This window comes from Drosophila pseudoobscura, unplaced genomic scaffold (genome assembly GCF_009870125.1).
Source record: "Drosophila pseudoobscura strain MV-25-SWS-2005 unplaced genomic scaffold, UCI_Dpse_MV25 Unplacedtig00000044, whole genome shotgun sequence".
In the NCBI taxonomy this organism is placed as follows: domain Eukaryota; kingdom Metazoa; phylum Arthropoda; class Insecta; order Diptera; family Drosophilidae; genus Drosophila; species Drosophila pseudoobscura.
In genome coordinates this window covers 1-16,780 of record NW_022881699.1, presented here as the reverse complement: position 1 = coordinate 16,780, position 16,780 = coordinate 1, and the positions used below count along the sequence as shown (strand labels likewise).

The following is a 16,780-nucleotide window of genomic DNA, read 5'->3' as shown; positions in this document are numbered from 1 at the left end:
TTTAACGTATTCCAATGCGAATGAGAGGCGTTTTGCTTTATTTGCCTCGGAAATTTCTATTATTTTTCGCACTGTATACGTTCGTATGTCGATCTCCTTCAATCTCCGACGTATTGTAGCATCACAGACTTTTTTGCCAATCAATTGTTGCGAATCTGCAGACAATTTAACTGGGCTTATCGACGGATTTTTATCGACTATGCCAATTAAACGTCTACATTCCCGTTCATCCATCGCTTGTTTCCTTCCACTTCTTTTTAAATTCTGTAAATTTCCATTCGTGTCCTTTTTCTTTTCCAGATTATAAACGGTTTTTCTACAAATTTTGTAAGTTTTGGCCAGTTCCGACGCTGAAACCCCGCTTTTAAATTTTGTAACGATCTCGGATCGAGTTTCAACAGACAACTCCTTTGTCTTCACCATTTTACTAAGTTAATTTTAAATTTTAAATTAAATTTACTTATTGCAACTGCAATAAACGAAAAAACGACTGCACTAAGTCAAACCAAGTCTAAGAATAAGCTCTAATTTGCATTGTGTAAATACTTCTGAAGCAATGCAAATTTGTGTAAATACTTTTGACAACAGTTCACATGCTTCTATTTTTAGCCCATTAACAGTTATTTTTCCAATTCTTCTTTCAACCAATTCCTAGTAGATCAATCTTTTTGGCCTAAAAGTTTTTTTTTTTATTTAGCTTTCAACAACCACAGGAAAAGCTCCTGAAATTGAACATGCAAAAAAAAACTCGTTGTGTAAATACTTTTGACCACCCCTGTATATAGGGAGTGGTAGTCTCGTGCATGGTATATTTCATATGAAAATTTTATAATGAAAAATTATTAATTTATTTCATATGATATGGGGAATATACTTAGCCGGCAATGTCTGTGTATTTTATATGAATATATATATATTTCTTAATATATATGAATAATTTTGAAGTGATAGTATTGTATTTTTTATTAAAATACGAAAAGAAACTATTGTTAAGAGGCACTCTCAAGTAAAAATACCCGATTTGCGGAAAGCGTGGCAGAAAACCTATATAGGGAGTGGTAGTCTCGTGCATGGTATATTTCATATGAAAATTTTATAATGAAAAATTATTAATTTATTTCATATGATATGGGGAATATACTTAGCCGACAATGTCTGTGTATTTTATATGAATATATATATATTTCTTAATATATATGAATAATTTTGAAGTGATAGTATTGTATTTTTTATTAAAATACGAAAAGAAACTATTGTTAAGAGGCACTCTAAAGCAAAAATACCCGATTTGCGGAAAGCGTGGCAGAAAACCTATACATGATGGACAGTTGATGTCCATCGGTATTGTATACAATATTTGGTACAGTATTGTATATAATATTATTATATGTTGTCATTATACTCAAAGTAGTGTTTAATAGGAGATATTTGTTTTCAAATTGATCTTAATAAAGATAATATAGTGAAACTAACCAAGATATATACTATTTAGTATATATCATTTCTGTTTCGAATTATTATCGTGAATTTTTGGAAATGGTCTTATATGATTAAATATTGTATGAGTGCCATTTCAACAATGTACCAGCATATAATCAAAGCGATTTATATGCAAATTCAAATATTGCCAAAATATATAAATTCCATTCCACATGAACTCATGTGTTTGGTTTTATTTAATGTATATCACAAAAAACGCATACGAAATTGGATAAATTTTAAATTTGTTGTCAAAATACATAGTTTAAACACAATTAATATTGGTTTAAGCCTATATACGTGTGATAATATATTAAGTGCAAATAAAAAGATATTTTTGAACGAAAAAAAAATGTATATAATAAAATATATATATTTATATAGAGAAAAATGGCGAATGTGAATGCTATATAAAAATGGCCACAATCGTTTAACAAATTCTCATAAACTGTTGATAAAAAATATTTATTTATTTTTTTTTTTTATTCAAAAGTATTATTGAGTTGTCAAATATTTACATATGTGAGCGTATGCGCACGAAACGAAAACATTATTCTGGTTGATCCTGCCAGTAGTTATATGCTTGTCTCAAAGATTAAGCCATGCATGTCTAAGTACACACGAATTAAAAGTGAAACCGCAAAAGGCTCATTATATCAGTTATGGTTCCTTAGATCGTTAACAGTTACTTGGATAACTGTGGTAATTCTAGAGCTAATACATGCAATTAAAACACGGACCTTATGGGACGTGTGCTTTTATTAGGCTAAAACCAAGCGATCGCAAGATCGTTACATTGGTTGAACTCTAGATAACATGCAGATCGTATGGTCTTGTACCGACGACAGATCTTTCAAATGTCTGCCCTATCAACTTTTGATGGTAGTATCTAGGACTACCATGGTTGCAACGGGTAACGGGGAATCAGGGTTCGATTCCGGAGAGGGAGCCTGAGAAACGGCTACCACATCTAAGGAAGGCAGCAGGCGCGTAAATTACCCACTCCCAGCTCGGGGAGGTAGTGACGAAAAATAACAATACAGGACTCATATCCGAGGCCCTGTAATTGGAATGAGTACACTTTAAATCCTTTAACAAGGACCAATTGGAGGGCAAGTCTGGTGCCAGCAGCCGCGGTAATTCCAGCTCCAATAGCGTATATTAAAGTTGTTGCGGTTAAAACGTTCGTAGTTGAACTTGTGCTTCATACGGGTAGTACAACTTACAATTGTGGTTAGTACTATACCTTTATGTATGTAAGCGTATTACCGGTGGAGTTCTTATATATAATTAAGTACTTGTATTTTTTTATATATTCCTCCTATTTAAAAACCTGCATTAGTGCTCTTCATCGAGTGTTATTGTGGGCCGGTACAATTACTTTGAACAAATTAGAGTGCTTAAAGCAGGCTTCAAATGCCTGAATATTCTGTGCATGGGATAATGAAATAAGACCTCTGTTCTGCTTTCATTGGTTTTCAGATCAAGAGGTAATGATTAATAGAAGCAGTTTGGGGGCATTAGTATTACGACGCGAGAGGTGAAATTCTTGGACCGTCGTAAGACTAACTTAAGCGAAAGCATTTGCCAAAGATGTTTTCATTAATCAAGAACGAAAGTTAGAGGTTCGAAGGCGATCAGATACCGCCCTAGTTCTAACCATAAACGATGCCAGCTAGCAATTGGGTGTAGCTACTTTTATGGCTCTCTCAGTCGCTTCCCGGGAAACCAAAGCTTTTGGGCTCCGGGGGAAGTATGGTTGCAAAGCTGAAACTTAAAGGAATTGACGGAAGGGCACCACCAGGAGTGGAGCCTGCGGCTTAATTTGACTCAACACGGGAAAACTTACCAGGTCCGAACATAAGTGTGTAAGACAGATTGATAGCTCTTTCTCGAATCTATGGGTGGTGGTGCATGGCCGTTCTTAGTTCGTGGAGTGATTTGTCTGGTTAATTCCGATAACGAACGAGACTCAAATATATTAAATAGATATCTTCAGGATTATGGTGTTGAAGCTTATATAGCCTTCATTCATGGTGGCAGTAAAATGTTTATTGTGTTTGAATGTGTTTATATAAGTGGAGCCGTACCTGTTGGTTTGTCCCATTATAAGGACACTAGCTTCTTAAATGGACAAATTGCGTCTAGCAATAATGAGATTGAGCAATAACAGGTCTGTGATGCCCTTAGATGTCCTGGGCTGCACGCGCGCTACAATGAAAGTATCAACGTGTATTTCCTAGACCGAGAGGTCCGGGTAAACCGCTGAACCACTTTCATGCTTGGGATTGTGAACTGAAACTGTTCACATGAACTTGGAATTCCCAGTAAGTGTGAGTCATTAACTCGCATTGATTACGTCCCTGCCCTTTGTACACACCGCCCGTCGCTACTACCGATTGAATTATTTAGTGAGGTCTCCGGACGTGATCACTGTGACGCCTTGCGTGTTACGGTTGTTTCGCAAAAGTTGACCGAACTTGATTATTTAGAGGAAGTAAAAGTCGTAACAAGGTTTCCGTAGGTGAACCTGCGGAAGGATCATTATTGTATGTTTCTACCGTTAACAAAAATATATATATATTGCCAATTTACCAAACAAAATATGTTTTTATAAAATCATAATTGTAAAATAAAATATATTCAGTTGTATATATTATATGTTTATATTAATTAATTATATTGCCAATATACTCATTTAGTAGTAGCTATACATATAACATTGTGTTCTATGTGTGTAGCAATTAATATATAAATACATATTGATGATATTATTACAATAATATTGATTTATAAAATCTGTGTGCATATGTACCATAGTATGCACGCGTTGCGAATATGTATTGTCCATCATAGCTATGGGCATACATTGGTTAATGCAACAGCCTAAAAAGTACAATGTTGTACCTGATTTCAGGTTAATACTTTTATATAAATTGATAATTATCAAACAAGCCAAAATACATATTATATTATTTAACAATATGGTAATATATCGTTTATATAAAACTAAGACATTTCGCAACATTCTTTTAGGATAAAATTAAAATTTATTGAAGGAATTGATATATGCCAGTAAAATGGTGTATTTTTAATTTCTTTCAATAAAGACATATCTGACAAATAAATGAATAAACAAATTTTAATCACTCTAAGCGGTGGATCACTCGGCTCATGGGTCGATGAAGAACGCAGCAAACTGTGCGTCATCGTGTGAACTGCAGGACACATGAACATCGACATTTTGAACGCATATCGCAGTCCATGCTGTTTGGTACTTTAATTAATTTTATAGTGCTGCTTGGACTACATATGGTTGAGGGTTGTAAGACTATGCTAAATAAGTTGTTTAAAAATTTTACGAAATTTTTAAGCATATTGTATATTATTGGATATGTATATATATATATATTCATAATATTGATATTAAATGGAAACGCATTATCTCTCATTGTTGTATATATTTGTGTGAGAAGAACGAAGAAAAATATATATTTTTTTGTCCTTTTTGAATCAAATAATACTGAGGAATGTCTAGCATAAAAAAATAATTAAAGTTTTTTCATCTAGAATTGCCTCTTATTAATGTTTCGAAAGGAAATTTTGTTGTAAATATAAATATTTAATATTCTTCGTGATATTCGTTATAAAATACGAATATTATAATGATTTCATTATGAGAACGCTCTATATATATAATAATATAGTGTAATTATCATTATAAATTTTAATATACGTATATACAACCTCAACTCATATGGGACTACCCCCTGAATTTAAGCATATTAATTAGGGGAGGAAAAGAAACTAACCAGGATTTTCTTAGTAGCGGCGAGCGAAAAGAAATCAGTTCAGCACTAAGTCACTTTGTCTATATGGCAAACGTGAGATGCAGTGTATGGAGCGTCAATATTCTAGTATGAGAAATTAACGATTTAAGTCCTTCTTAAATGAGGCCATTTACCCATAGAGGGTGCCAGGCCCGTATAACGTTAATGATTACTAGATGATGTTTCCAAAGAGTCGTGTTGCTTGATAGTGCAGCACTAAGTGGGTGGTAAACTCCATCTAAAACTAAATATAACCATGAGACCGATAGTAAACAAGTACCGTGAGGGAAAGTTGAAAAGAACTCTGAATAGAGAGTTAAACAGTACGTGAAACTGCTTAGAGGTTAAGCCCGATGAACCTGAATATCCGTTATGGAAAATTCATCATTAAAGTTGTAATATTTTAACAATATTATAATAATAGTGTGCATTTTTTCCATATAAGGACATTGTAATCTATTAGCATATAACAAATTTATCATAAAATATGACTTATAGTTTATTCAAATTATTATGCTTGCATTTTAACATAGAATAAATGTCATTAATTTGATAAAGTGTTGATAAATTAAAATTAATACAGTGCGTTAATTTTTCGAAATTATATAATGGCATAATTATCATTGATTTTTGTGTTTATTATATGCATTTGTATGATTAACAATGCGAAAGATTCAGGATACCTTCGGGACCCGTCTTGAAACACGGACCAAGGAGTCTAACATATGTGCAAGTTATTGGGAGATAAACCTAATAGCGTAATTAACTTGACTAATAATGGGATTAGTTTTTTAACTATTTATAGATAATTAACACAATCCCGGGGCGTTCTATATAGTTATGTATGATAATATTTATATTATTTATGCCTCTAACTGGAACGTACCTTGAGCATATATGCTGTGACCCGAAAGATGGTGAACTATACTTGATCAGGTTGAAGTCAGGGGAAACCCTGATGGAAGACCGAAACAGTTCTGACGTGCAAATCGATTGTCAGAATTGAGTATAGGGGCGAAAGACCAATCGAACCATCTAGTAGCTGGTTCCTTCCGAAGTTTCCCTCAGGATAGCTGGTGCATTTTAATGTTATATAAAATAATCTTATCTGGTAAAGCGAATGATTAGAGGCCTTAGGGTCGAAACGATCTTAACCTATTCTCAAACTTTAAATGGGTAAGAACCTTAACTTTCTTGATATGAAGTTTAAGGTTATGATATAATGTGCCCAGTGGGCCACTTTTGGTAAGCAGAACTGGCGCTGTGGGATGAACCAAACGTAATGTTACGGTGCCCAAATTAACAACTCATGCAGAAACCATGAAAGGCGTTGGTTGCTTAAAACAGCAGGACGGTGATCATGGAAGTCGAAATCCGCTAAGGAGTGTGTAACAACTCACCTGCCGAAGCAACTAGCCCTTAAAATGGATGGCGCTTAAGTTGTATACCTATACATTACCGCTAAAGTAGATGATTTATATTACTTGTGATATAAATTTTGAAACTTTAGTGAGTAGGAAGGTACAATGGTATGCGTAGAAGTGTTTGGCGTAAGCCTTCATGGAGCTGCCATTGGCACAGATCTTGGTGGTAGTAGCAAATAATCGAATGAGACCTTGGAGGACTGAAGTGGAGAAGGGTTTCGTGTGAACAGTGGTTGATCACGAGTTAGTCGGTCCTAAGTTCAAGGCGAAAGCCGAAAATTTTCAAGTAAAAAATCAGTGAGTAATATTGTCAAATCTTTTATGATTTTTAAATACTTGAATAATTTTGAACGAAAGGGAATACGGTTCCAATTCCGTAACCTGTTGAGTATCCGTTTGTTATTAAATATGGGCCTCGTGCTCATCCTGGCAACAGGAACGACCATAAAGAAGCCGTCGAGAGATATCGGAAGAGTTTTCTTTTCTGTTTTATAGCCGTACTACCATGGAAGTCTTTCGCAGAGAGATATGGTAGATGGGCTAGAAGAGCATGACATATACTGTTGTGTCGATATTTTCTCCTCGGACCTTGAAAATTTATGGTGGGGACACGCAAACTTCTCAACAGGCCGTACCAATATCCGCAGCTGGTCTCCAAGGTGAAGAGTCTCTAGTCGATAGAATAATGTAGGTAAGGGAAGTCGGCAAATTAGATCCGTAACTTCGGGATAAGGATTGGCTCTGAAGATTGAGATAGTCGGGCTTGATTGGGAAACAATAACATGGTTTATGTGCTCGTTCTGGGTAAATAGAGTTTCTATCATTTATGGTAGTTACTTGTTCCCCGGATAGTTTAGTTACGTAGCCAATTGTGGAACTTTCTTGCTAAAATTTTTAAGAATACTAATTGGGTTAAACCAGTTAGTTCTTATTAATTATAACGATTATCAATTAACAATCAATTCAGAACTGGCACGGACTTGGGGAATCCGACTGTCTAATTAAAACAAAGCATTGTGATGGCCCTAGCGGGTGTTGACACAATGTGATTTCTGCCCAGTGCTCTGAATGTCAAAGTGAAGAAATTCAAGTAAGCGCGGGTCAACGGCGGGAGTAACTATGACTCTCTTAAGGTAGCCAAATGCCTCGTCATCTAATTAGTGACGCGCATGAATGGATTAACGAGATTCCTACTGTCCCTATCTACTATCTAGCGAAACCACAGCCAAGGGAACGGGCTTGGAATAATTAGCGGGGAAAGAAGACCCTTTTGAGCTTGACTCTAATCTGGCAGTGTAAGGAGACATAAGAGGTGTAGCATAAGTGGGAGATATTAGATTTCGGTTTGGTATCGACAATGAAATACCACTACTCTTATTGTTTCCTTACTTACTTGATTAAATGGAACGTGTATCATTTCCTAGCCATTATACGGATATATTTATTATATCTTATGGTATTGGGTTTTGATGCAAGCTTCTTGATCAAAGTATCACGAGTTTGTTATATAATCGCAAACAAATTCTTTAATGAGAAAATGCATTTATGTATTTTCAATTTGAAAATTTGGTATAACTCCAATTACTCAGGTATGATCCAATTCAAGGACATTGCCAGGTAGGGAGTTTGACTGGGGCGGTACATCTCTCAAATAATAACGGAGGTGTCCCAAGGCCAGCTCAGTGCGGACAGAAACCACACATAGAGCAAAAGGGCAAATGCTGACTTGATCTCGGTGTTCAGTACACACAGGGACAGCAAAAGCTCGGCCTATCGATCCTTTTGGTTTAAAGAGTTTTTAACAAGAGGTGTCAGAAAAGTTACCATAGGGATAACTGGCTTGTGGCGGCCAAGCGTTCATAGCGACGTCGCTTTTTGATCCTTCGATGTCGGCTCTTCCTATCATTGTGAAGCAAAATTCACCAAGCGTTGGATTGTTCACCCATGCAAGGGAACGTGAGCTGGGTTTAGACCGTCGTGAGACAGGTTAGTTTTACCCTACTAATGACAAAACGTTGTTGCGACAGCATTCCTGCGTAGTACGAGAGGAACCGCAGGTACGGACCAATGGCACAATACTTGTTCGAGCGAACAGTGGTATGACGCTACGTCCGTTGGATTATGCCTGAACGCCTCTAAGGTCGTATCCGTGCTGGACTGCAATGATAAATAAGGGGCAATTTGCATTGTATGGCTTCTAAACCATTAAAAGTTTATAATTTATTTTATAAACGACAATGGATGTGATGCCAATGTAATTTGTAACATAGTAAATTGGGAGGATCATCGATCACCTGATGCCGCGCTAGTTGCATATAAAAACATTATTTAATACAATGACAAAGCCTAGAATCAATTGTAAACGACTTTTGTAACAGGCAAGGTGTTGTAAGTGGTTGAGCAGCTGCCATACTGCGATCCACTGAAGCTTATCCTTTGCTTGATGATTCGATATATATAAATTTATTCTTTATATATGAAAATTATTTTTATATATTTATATGAATATATACCTATAAATGGTAATATATATTTATATATAGATATATATTAAAAAGAATATATTTTATATAAATATGGATAAATTATTTATCCTATATAAATTACGTTGGCTTGAATATGAATATAATGTTATATTATAAGTTTGTTATACTTAATTACATATGAAATGATACTTATAAAAATTTTATTATGTGAACACACGAAACATAGTGTATATGCATATGTGCAAATGTGAATGTATATATGAAATAATATGAATGCAAAAAGCATGGAGTGATCGTATATGGAACTTGGAAGTATTTCTAATATTGGAATTTAATGATATGTGATATGAATGCAAGAATTAAATAGTTTGGTATATAAAATGTGATAATATTATTGGGTATGTGAAATGTTTCCCATATCCTAAAAATTATAACATGAGCATGATTTGATTATGAATACAGAAAATATAAAGATATATTTTATATACATATGTACAAATATATGTATATTTGGAGTGGTCGTTTGTGGAACTTGGAAGTATTTCTAATATTGGAATTTAATGATATGTGATATGAATGCAAGAATTAAATAGTTTGGTATATAAAATGTGATAATATTATTGGGTATGTGAAATGTTTCCCATATCCTAAAAATTATAACATGAGCATGATTTGATTATGAATACAGAAAATATAAAGATATATTTTATATACATATGTACAAATATATGTATATTTGGAGTGGTCGTTTGTGGAACTTGGCAGTATTTCTAATATTGGAATTCAATGATATGTGATATAAATGCAAGAATTAAATAGTTTTGTATATAAAATGACAATATTATGGATATGGGGAAACATTCACCATATCCTTAAAATTATAACATGAGCATGATTTGATTTTGAATAGAGAAAATATAATGATATATTTTATATACATATTTACAAAAATATATGTATATTTTTGACATTGTGTTATAATGAATAAAAATAACAAATAACGCCGAGGTGTGCTATAAAATATCAATATTAGGTTTTATATGGATATGGATATGGATATGGATATGGATATGGGAATGTTTCTCATATATAATATAACATTATAACATAATCATAATGCGATTATAAATATAGAAAATATAAAAATGTATTTAATATAAATAGATATATTACGTGTATATGTGAAATTAAAGCAAAGATACCAGCTGATATGATATTTTTCATGTAAATGAATGATGAATGTAATAAAAATAATTAATTTAATTTCATATGATATGGGGAACATACTAAGTCGGCAATGTCTGTTTATTTTATATGCGTATATATATTTTTCTTAATATATATGAATAATTTTGAAGTGATAGTATAGTATTTTGTATTAAAATACGAAAAGAAACTATTTTTAAAAGGTACTCTCAAGTAAAAATACCCGATTTGCGGAAAGCGTGGCAGAAAACCTATATAGGGAGTGGTAGTCTCGTGCATGGTATATTTCATATGAAAATTTTATAATGAAAAATTATTAATTTATTTCATATGATATGGGGAATATACTTAGCCGGCAATGTCTGTGTATTTTATATGAATATATATATATTTCTTAATATATATGAATAATTTTGAAGTGATAGTATTGTATTTTTTATTAAAATACGAAAAGAAACTATTGTTAAGAGGCACTCTCAAGTAAAAATACCCGATTTGCGGAAAGCGTGGCAGAAAACCTATATAGGGAGTGGTAGTCTCGTGCATGGTATATTTCATATGAAAATTTTATAATGAAAAATTATTAATTTATTTCATATGATATGGGGAATATACTTAGCCGGCAATGTCTGTGTATTTTATATGAATATATATATATTTCTTAATATATATGAATAATTTTGAAGTGATAGTATTGTATTTTTTATTAAAATACGAAAAGAAACTATTGTTAAGAGGCACTCTCAAGTAAAAATACCCGATTTGCGGAAAGCGTGGCAGAAAACCTATATAGGGAGTGGTAGTCTCGTGCATGGTATATTTCATATGAAAATTTTATAATGAAAAATTATTAATTTATTTCATATGATATGGGGAATATACTTAGCCGACAATGTCTGTGTATTTATATGAATATATATATATTTCTTAATATATATGAATAATTTTGAAGTGATAGTATTGTATTTTTTATTAAAATACGAAAAGAAACTATTGTTAAGAGGCACTCTAAAGCAAAAATACCCGATTTGCGGAAAGCGTGGCAGAAAACCTATACATGATGGACAGTTGATGTCCATCGGTATTGTATACAATATTTGGTACAGTATTGTATATAATATTATTATATGTTGTCATTATACTCAAAGTAGTGTTTAATAGGAGATATTTGTTTTCAAATTGATCTTAATAAAGATAATATAGTGAAACTAACCAAGATATATACTATTTAGTATATATCATTTCTGTTTCGAATTATTATCGTGAATTTTGGAAATGGTCTTATATGATTAATATTGTATGAGTGCCATTTCAACAATGTACCAGCATATAATCAAAGCGATTTATATGCAAATTCAAATATTGCCAAAATATATAAATTCCATTCCACATGAACTCATGTGTTTGGTTTTATTTAATGTATATCACAAAAAAACGCATACGAAATTGGATAAATTTTAAATTTGTTGTCAAAATACATAGTTTAAACACAATTAATATTGGTTTAAGCCTATATACGTGTGATAATATATTAAGTGCAAATAAAAAGATATTTTTGAACGAAAAAAAAATGTATATAATAAAATATATATATTTATATAGAGAAAAATGGCGAATGTGAATGCTATATAAAAATGGCCACAATCGTTTAACAAATTCTCATAAACTGTTGATAAAAAATATTTATTTATTTTTTTTTTTTATTCAAAAGTATTATTGAGTTGTCAAATATTTACATATGTGAGCGTATGCGCACGAAACGAAAACATTATTCTGGTTGATCCTGCCAGTAGTTATATGCTTGTCTCAAAGATTAAGCCATGCATGTCTAAGTACACACGAATTAAAAGTGAAACCGCAAAAGGCTCATTATATCAGTTATGGTTCCTTAGATCGTTAACAGTTACTTGGATAACTGTGGTAATTCTAGAGCTAATACATGCAATTAAAACACGGACCTTATGGGACGTGTGCTTTTATTAGGCTAAAACCAAGCGATCGCAAGATCGTTACATTGGTTGAACTCTAGATAACATGCAGATCGTATGGTCTTGTACCGACGACAGATCTTTCAAATGTCTGCCCTATCAACTTTTGATGGTAGTATCTAGGACTACCATGGTTGCAACGGGTAACGGGGAATCAGGGTTCGATTCCGGAGAGGGAGCCTGAGAAACGGCTACCACATCTAAGGAAGGCAGCAGGCGCGTAAATTACCCACTCCCAGCTCGGGGAGGTAGTGACGAAAAATAACAATACAGGACTCATATCCGAGGCCCTGTAATTGGAATGAGTACACTTTAAATCCTTTAACAAGGACCAATTGGAGGGCAAGTCTGGTGCCAGCAGCCGCGGTAATTCCAGCTCCAATAGCGTATATTAAAGTTGTTGCGGTTAAAACGTTCGTAGTTGAACTTGTGCTTCATACGGGTAGTACAACTTACAATTGTGGTTAGTACTATACCTTTATGTATGTAAGCGTATTACCGGTGGAGTTCTTATATATAATTAAGTACTTGTATTTTTTATATATTCCTCCTATTTAAAAACCTGCATTAGTGCTCTTCATCGAGTGTTATTGTGGGCCGGTACAATTACTTTGAACAAATTAGAGTGCTTAAAGCAGGCTTCAAATGCCTGAATATTCTGTGCATGGGATAATGAAATAAGACCTCTGTTCTGCTTTCATTGGTTTTCAGATCAAGAGGTAATGATTAATAGAAGCAGTTTGGGGGCATTAGTATTACGACGCGAGAGGTGAAATTCTTGGACCGTCGTAAGACTAACTTAAGCGAAAGCATTTGCCAAAGATGTTTTCATTAATCAAGAACGAAAGTTAGAGGTTCGAAGGCGATCAGATACCGCCCTAGTTCTAACCATAAACGATGCCAGCTAGCAATTGGGTGTAGCTACTTTTATGGCTCTCTCAGTCGCTTCCCGGGAAACCAAAGCTTTTGGGCTCCGGGGGAAGTATGGTTGCAAAGCTGAAACTTAAAGGAATTGACGGAAGGGCACCACCAGGAGTGGAGCCTGCGGCTTAATTTGACTCAACACGGGAAAACTTACCAGGTCCGAACATAAGTGTGTAAGACAGATTGATAGCTCTTTCTCGAATCTATGGGTGGTGGTGCATGGCCGTTCTTAGTTCGTGGAGTGATTTGTCTGGTTAATTCCGATAACGAACGAGACTCAAATATATTAAATAGATATCTTCAGGATTATGGTGTTGAAGCTTATATAGCCTTCATTCATGGTGGCAGTAAAATGTTTATTGTGTTTGAATGTGTTTATATAAGTGGAGCCGTACCTGTTGGTTTGTCCCATTATAAGGACACTAGCTTCTTAAATGGACAAATTGCGTCTAGCAATAATGAGATTGAGCAATAACAGGTCTGTGATGCCCTTAGATGTCCTGGGCTGCACGCGCGCTACAATGAAAGTATCAACGTGTATTTCCTAGACCGAGAGGTCCGGGTAAACCGCTGAACCACTTTCATGCTTGGGATTGTGAACTGAAACTGTTCACATGAACTTGGAATTCCCAGTAAGTGTGAGTCATTAACTCGCATTGATTACGTCCCTGCCCTTTGTACACACCGCCCGTCGCTACTACCGATTGAATTATTTAGTGAGGTCTCCGGACGTGATCACTGTGACGCCTTGCGTGTTACGGTTGTTTCGCAAAAGTTGACCGAACTTGATTATTTAGAGGAAGTAAAAGTCGTAACAAGGTTTCCGTAGGTGAACCTGCGGAAGGATCATTATTGTATGTTTCTACCGTTAACAAAAATATATATATATTGCCAATTTACCAAACAAAATATGTTTTTATAAAATCATAATTGTAAAATAAAATATATTCAGTTGTATATATTATATGTTTATATTAATTAATTATATTGCCAATATACTCATTTAGTAGTAGCTATACATATAACATTGTGTTCTATGTGTGTAGCAATTAATATATAAATACATATTGATGATATTATTACAATAATATTGATTTATAAAATCTGTGTGCATATGTACCATAGTATGCACGCGTTGCGAATATGTATTGTCCATCATAGCTATGGGCATACATTGGTTAATGCAACAGCCTAAAAAGTACAATGTTGTACCTGATTTCAGGTTAATACTTTTATATAAATTGATAATTATCAAACAAGCCAAATACATATTATATTATTTAACAATATGGTAATATATCGTTTATATAAAACTAAGACATTTCGCAACATTCTTTTAGGATAAAATTAAAATTTATTGAAGGAATTGATATATGCCAGTAAAATGGTGTATTTTAATTTCTTTCAATAAAGACATATCTGACAAATAAATGAATAAACAAATTTTAATCACTCTAAGCGGTGGATCACTCGGCTCATGGGTCGATGAAGAACGCAGCAAACTGTGCGTCATCGTGTGAACTGCAGGACACATGAACATCGACATTTTGAACGCATATCGCAGTCCATGCTGTTTGGTACTTTAATTAATTTTATAGTGCTGCTTGGACTACATATGGTTGAGGGTTGTAAGACTATGCTAAATAAGTTGTTTAAAAATTTTACGAAATTTTAAGCATATTGTATATTATTGGATATGTATATATATATATATTCATAATATTGATATTAAATGGAAACGCATTATCTCTCATTGGTTGTATATATTTGTGTGAGAAGAACGAAGAAAAATATATATTTTTTGTCCTTTTTGAATCAAATAATACTGAGGAATGTCTAGCATAAAAAAATAATTAAAGTTTTTTCATCTAGAATTGCCTCTTATTAATGTTTCGAAAGGAAATTTTGTTGTAAATATAAATATTTAATATTCTTCGTGATATTCGTTATAAAATACGAATATTATAATGATTTCATTATGAGAACGCTCTATATATATAATAATATAGTGTAATTATCATTATAAATTTTAATATACGTATATACAACCTCAACTCATATGGGACTACCCCCTGATTTAAGCATATTAATTAGGGGAGGAAAAGAAACTAACCAGGATTTTCTTAGTAGCGGCGAGCGAAAAGAAATCAGTTCAGCACTAAGTCACTTGTCTATATGGCAAACGTGAGATGCAGTGTATGGAGCGTCAATATTCTAGTATGAGAAATTAACGATTTAAGTCCTTCTTAAATGAGGCCATTTACCCATAGAGGGTGCCAGGCCCGTATAACGTTAATGATTACTAGATGATGTTTCCAAAGAGTCGTGTTGCTTGATAGTGCAGCACTAAGTGGGTGGTAAACTCCATCTAAAACTAATATAACCATGAGACCGATAGTAAACAAGTACCGTGAGGGAAAGTTGAAAAGAACTCTGAATAGAGAGTTAAACAGTACGTGAAACTGCTTAGAGGTTAAGCCCGATGAACCTGAATATCCGTTATGGAAAATTCATCATTAAAGTTGTAATATTTTAACAATATTATAATAATAGTGTGCATTTTTTCCATATAGGACATTGTAATCTATTAGCATATACAAATTTATCATAAAATATGACTTATAGTTTATTCAAATTATTATGCTTGCATTTTAACATAGAATAAATGTCATTAATTTGATAAGTGTTGATAAATTAAAATTAATACAGTGCGTTAATTTTCGAAATTATAAATGGCATAATATCATTGATTTTTGTGTTTATTATATGCATTTGTATGATTAACAATGCGAAAGATTCAGGATACCTTCGGGACCCGTCTTGAAACACGACCAAGGAGTCTAACATATGTGCAAGTTATTGGAGATAAACCTAATAGCGTAATTAACTTGACTAATAATGGATTAGTTTTTAACTATTTATAGATAATTAACACAATCCCGGGGCGTTCTATATAGTTATGTATGATAATATTTATATTATTTATGCCTCTAACTGGAACGTACCTTGAGCATATGCTGTGACCCGAAAGATGGTGAACTATACTTGATCAGGTTGAAGTCAGGGAAACCCTGATGGAAGACCGAAACAGTTCTGACGTGCAAATCGATTGTCAGAATGAGTATAGGGGCGAAAGACCAATCGAACCATCTAGTAGATGGTTCCTTCCGAAGTTTCCCATCAGGATAGCTGGTTTTTTAATGTTATATAAATAATTATCTTATCTGGTAAAGCGAATGATTAGAGGCCTTAGGGTCGAAAACGATCTTAACCTATCTCAAACTTTAAATGGGTAAGAACCTTAACTTTCTTGATATGAAGTTTAAGGTTATGATATAATGTGCCCAGTGGGCCCCTTTGGGGTAAGCAGAACTGGCGCTGTGGGATGAACCAAACGTAATGTTACGGTGCCCAAATTAACAATCATGCAGAAACCATGAAAG

General features: G+C 33.6%; 5 non-coding genes across 5 annotated transcripts; all 5 read left to right on the top strand.

Moving 5' to 3' along the window:
• Window positions 1–2,031: 2,031 nt before the first annotated feature.
• LOC117185423 (small subunit ribosomal RNA) lies at window positions 2,032–4,026 on the top strand. Its single transcript, XR_004470906.1, has one exon. It is a non-coding gene; the product is annotated as a small subunit ribosomal RNA (ribosomal RNA).
• A 600-nt stretch (window positions 4,027–4,626) lies between these two features.
• LOC117185420 (5.8S ribosomal RNA) lies at window positions 4,627–4,805 on the top strand. Its single transcript, XR_004470903.1, has one exon. It is a non-coding gene; the product is annotated as a 5.8S ribosomal RNA (ribosomal RNA).
• Window positions 4,806–5,222: 417 nt separating this feature from the next.
• LOC117185418 (large subunit ribosomal RNA) lies at window positions 5,223–9,185 on the top strand. Its single transcript, XR_004470902.1, has one exon. It is a non-coding gene; the product is annotated as a large subunit ribosomal RNA (ribosomal RNA).
• Window positions 9,186–12,195: 3,010 nt separating this feature from the next.
• On the top strand, window positions 12,196–14,189 carry LOC117185422 (small subunit ribosomal RNA). Its single transcript, XR_004470905.1, has one exon. It is a non-coding gene; the product is annotated as a small subunit ribosomal RNA (ribosomal RNA).
• Window positions 14,190–14,787: 598 nt separating this feature from the next.
• Window positions 14,788–14,966, top strand: LOC117185416 (5.8S ribosomal RNA). Its single transcript, XR_004470900.1, has one exon. It is a non-coding gene; the product is annotated as a 5.8S ribosomal RNA (ribosomal RNA).
• The last annotated feature ends 1,814 nt before the right edge of the window (window positions 14,967–16,780 follow it).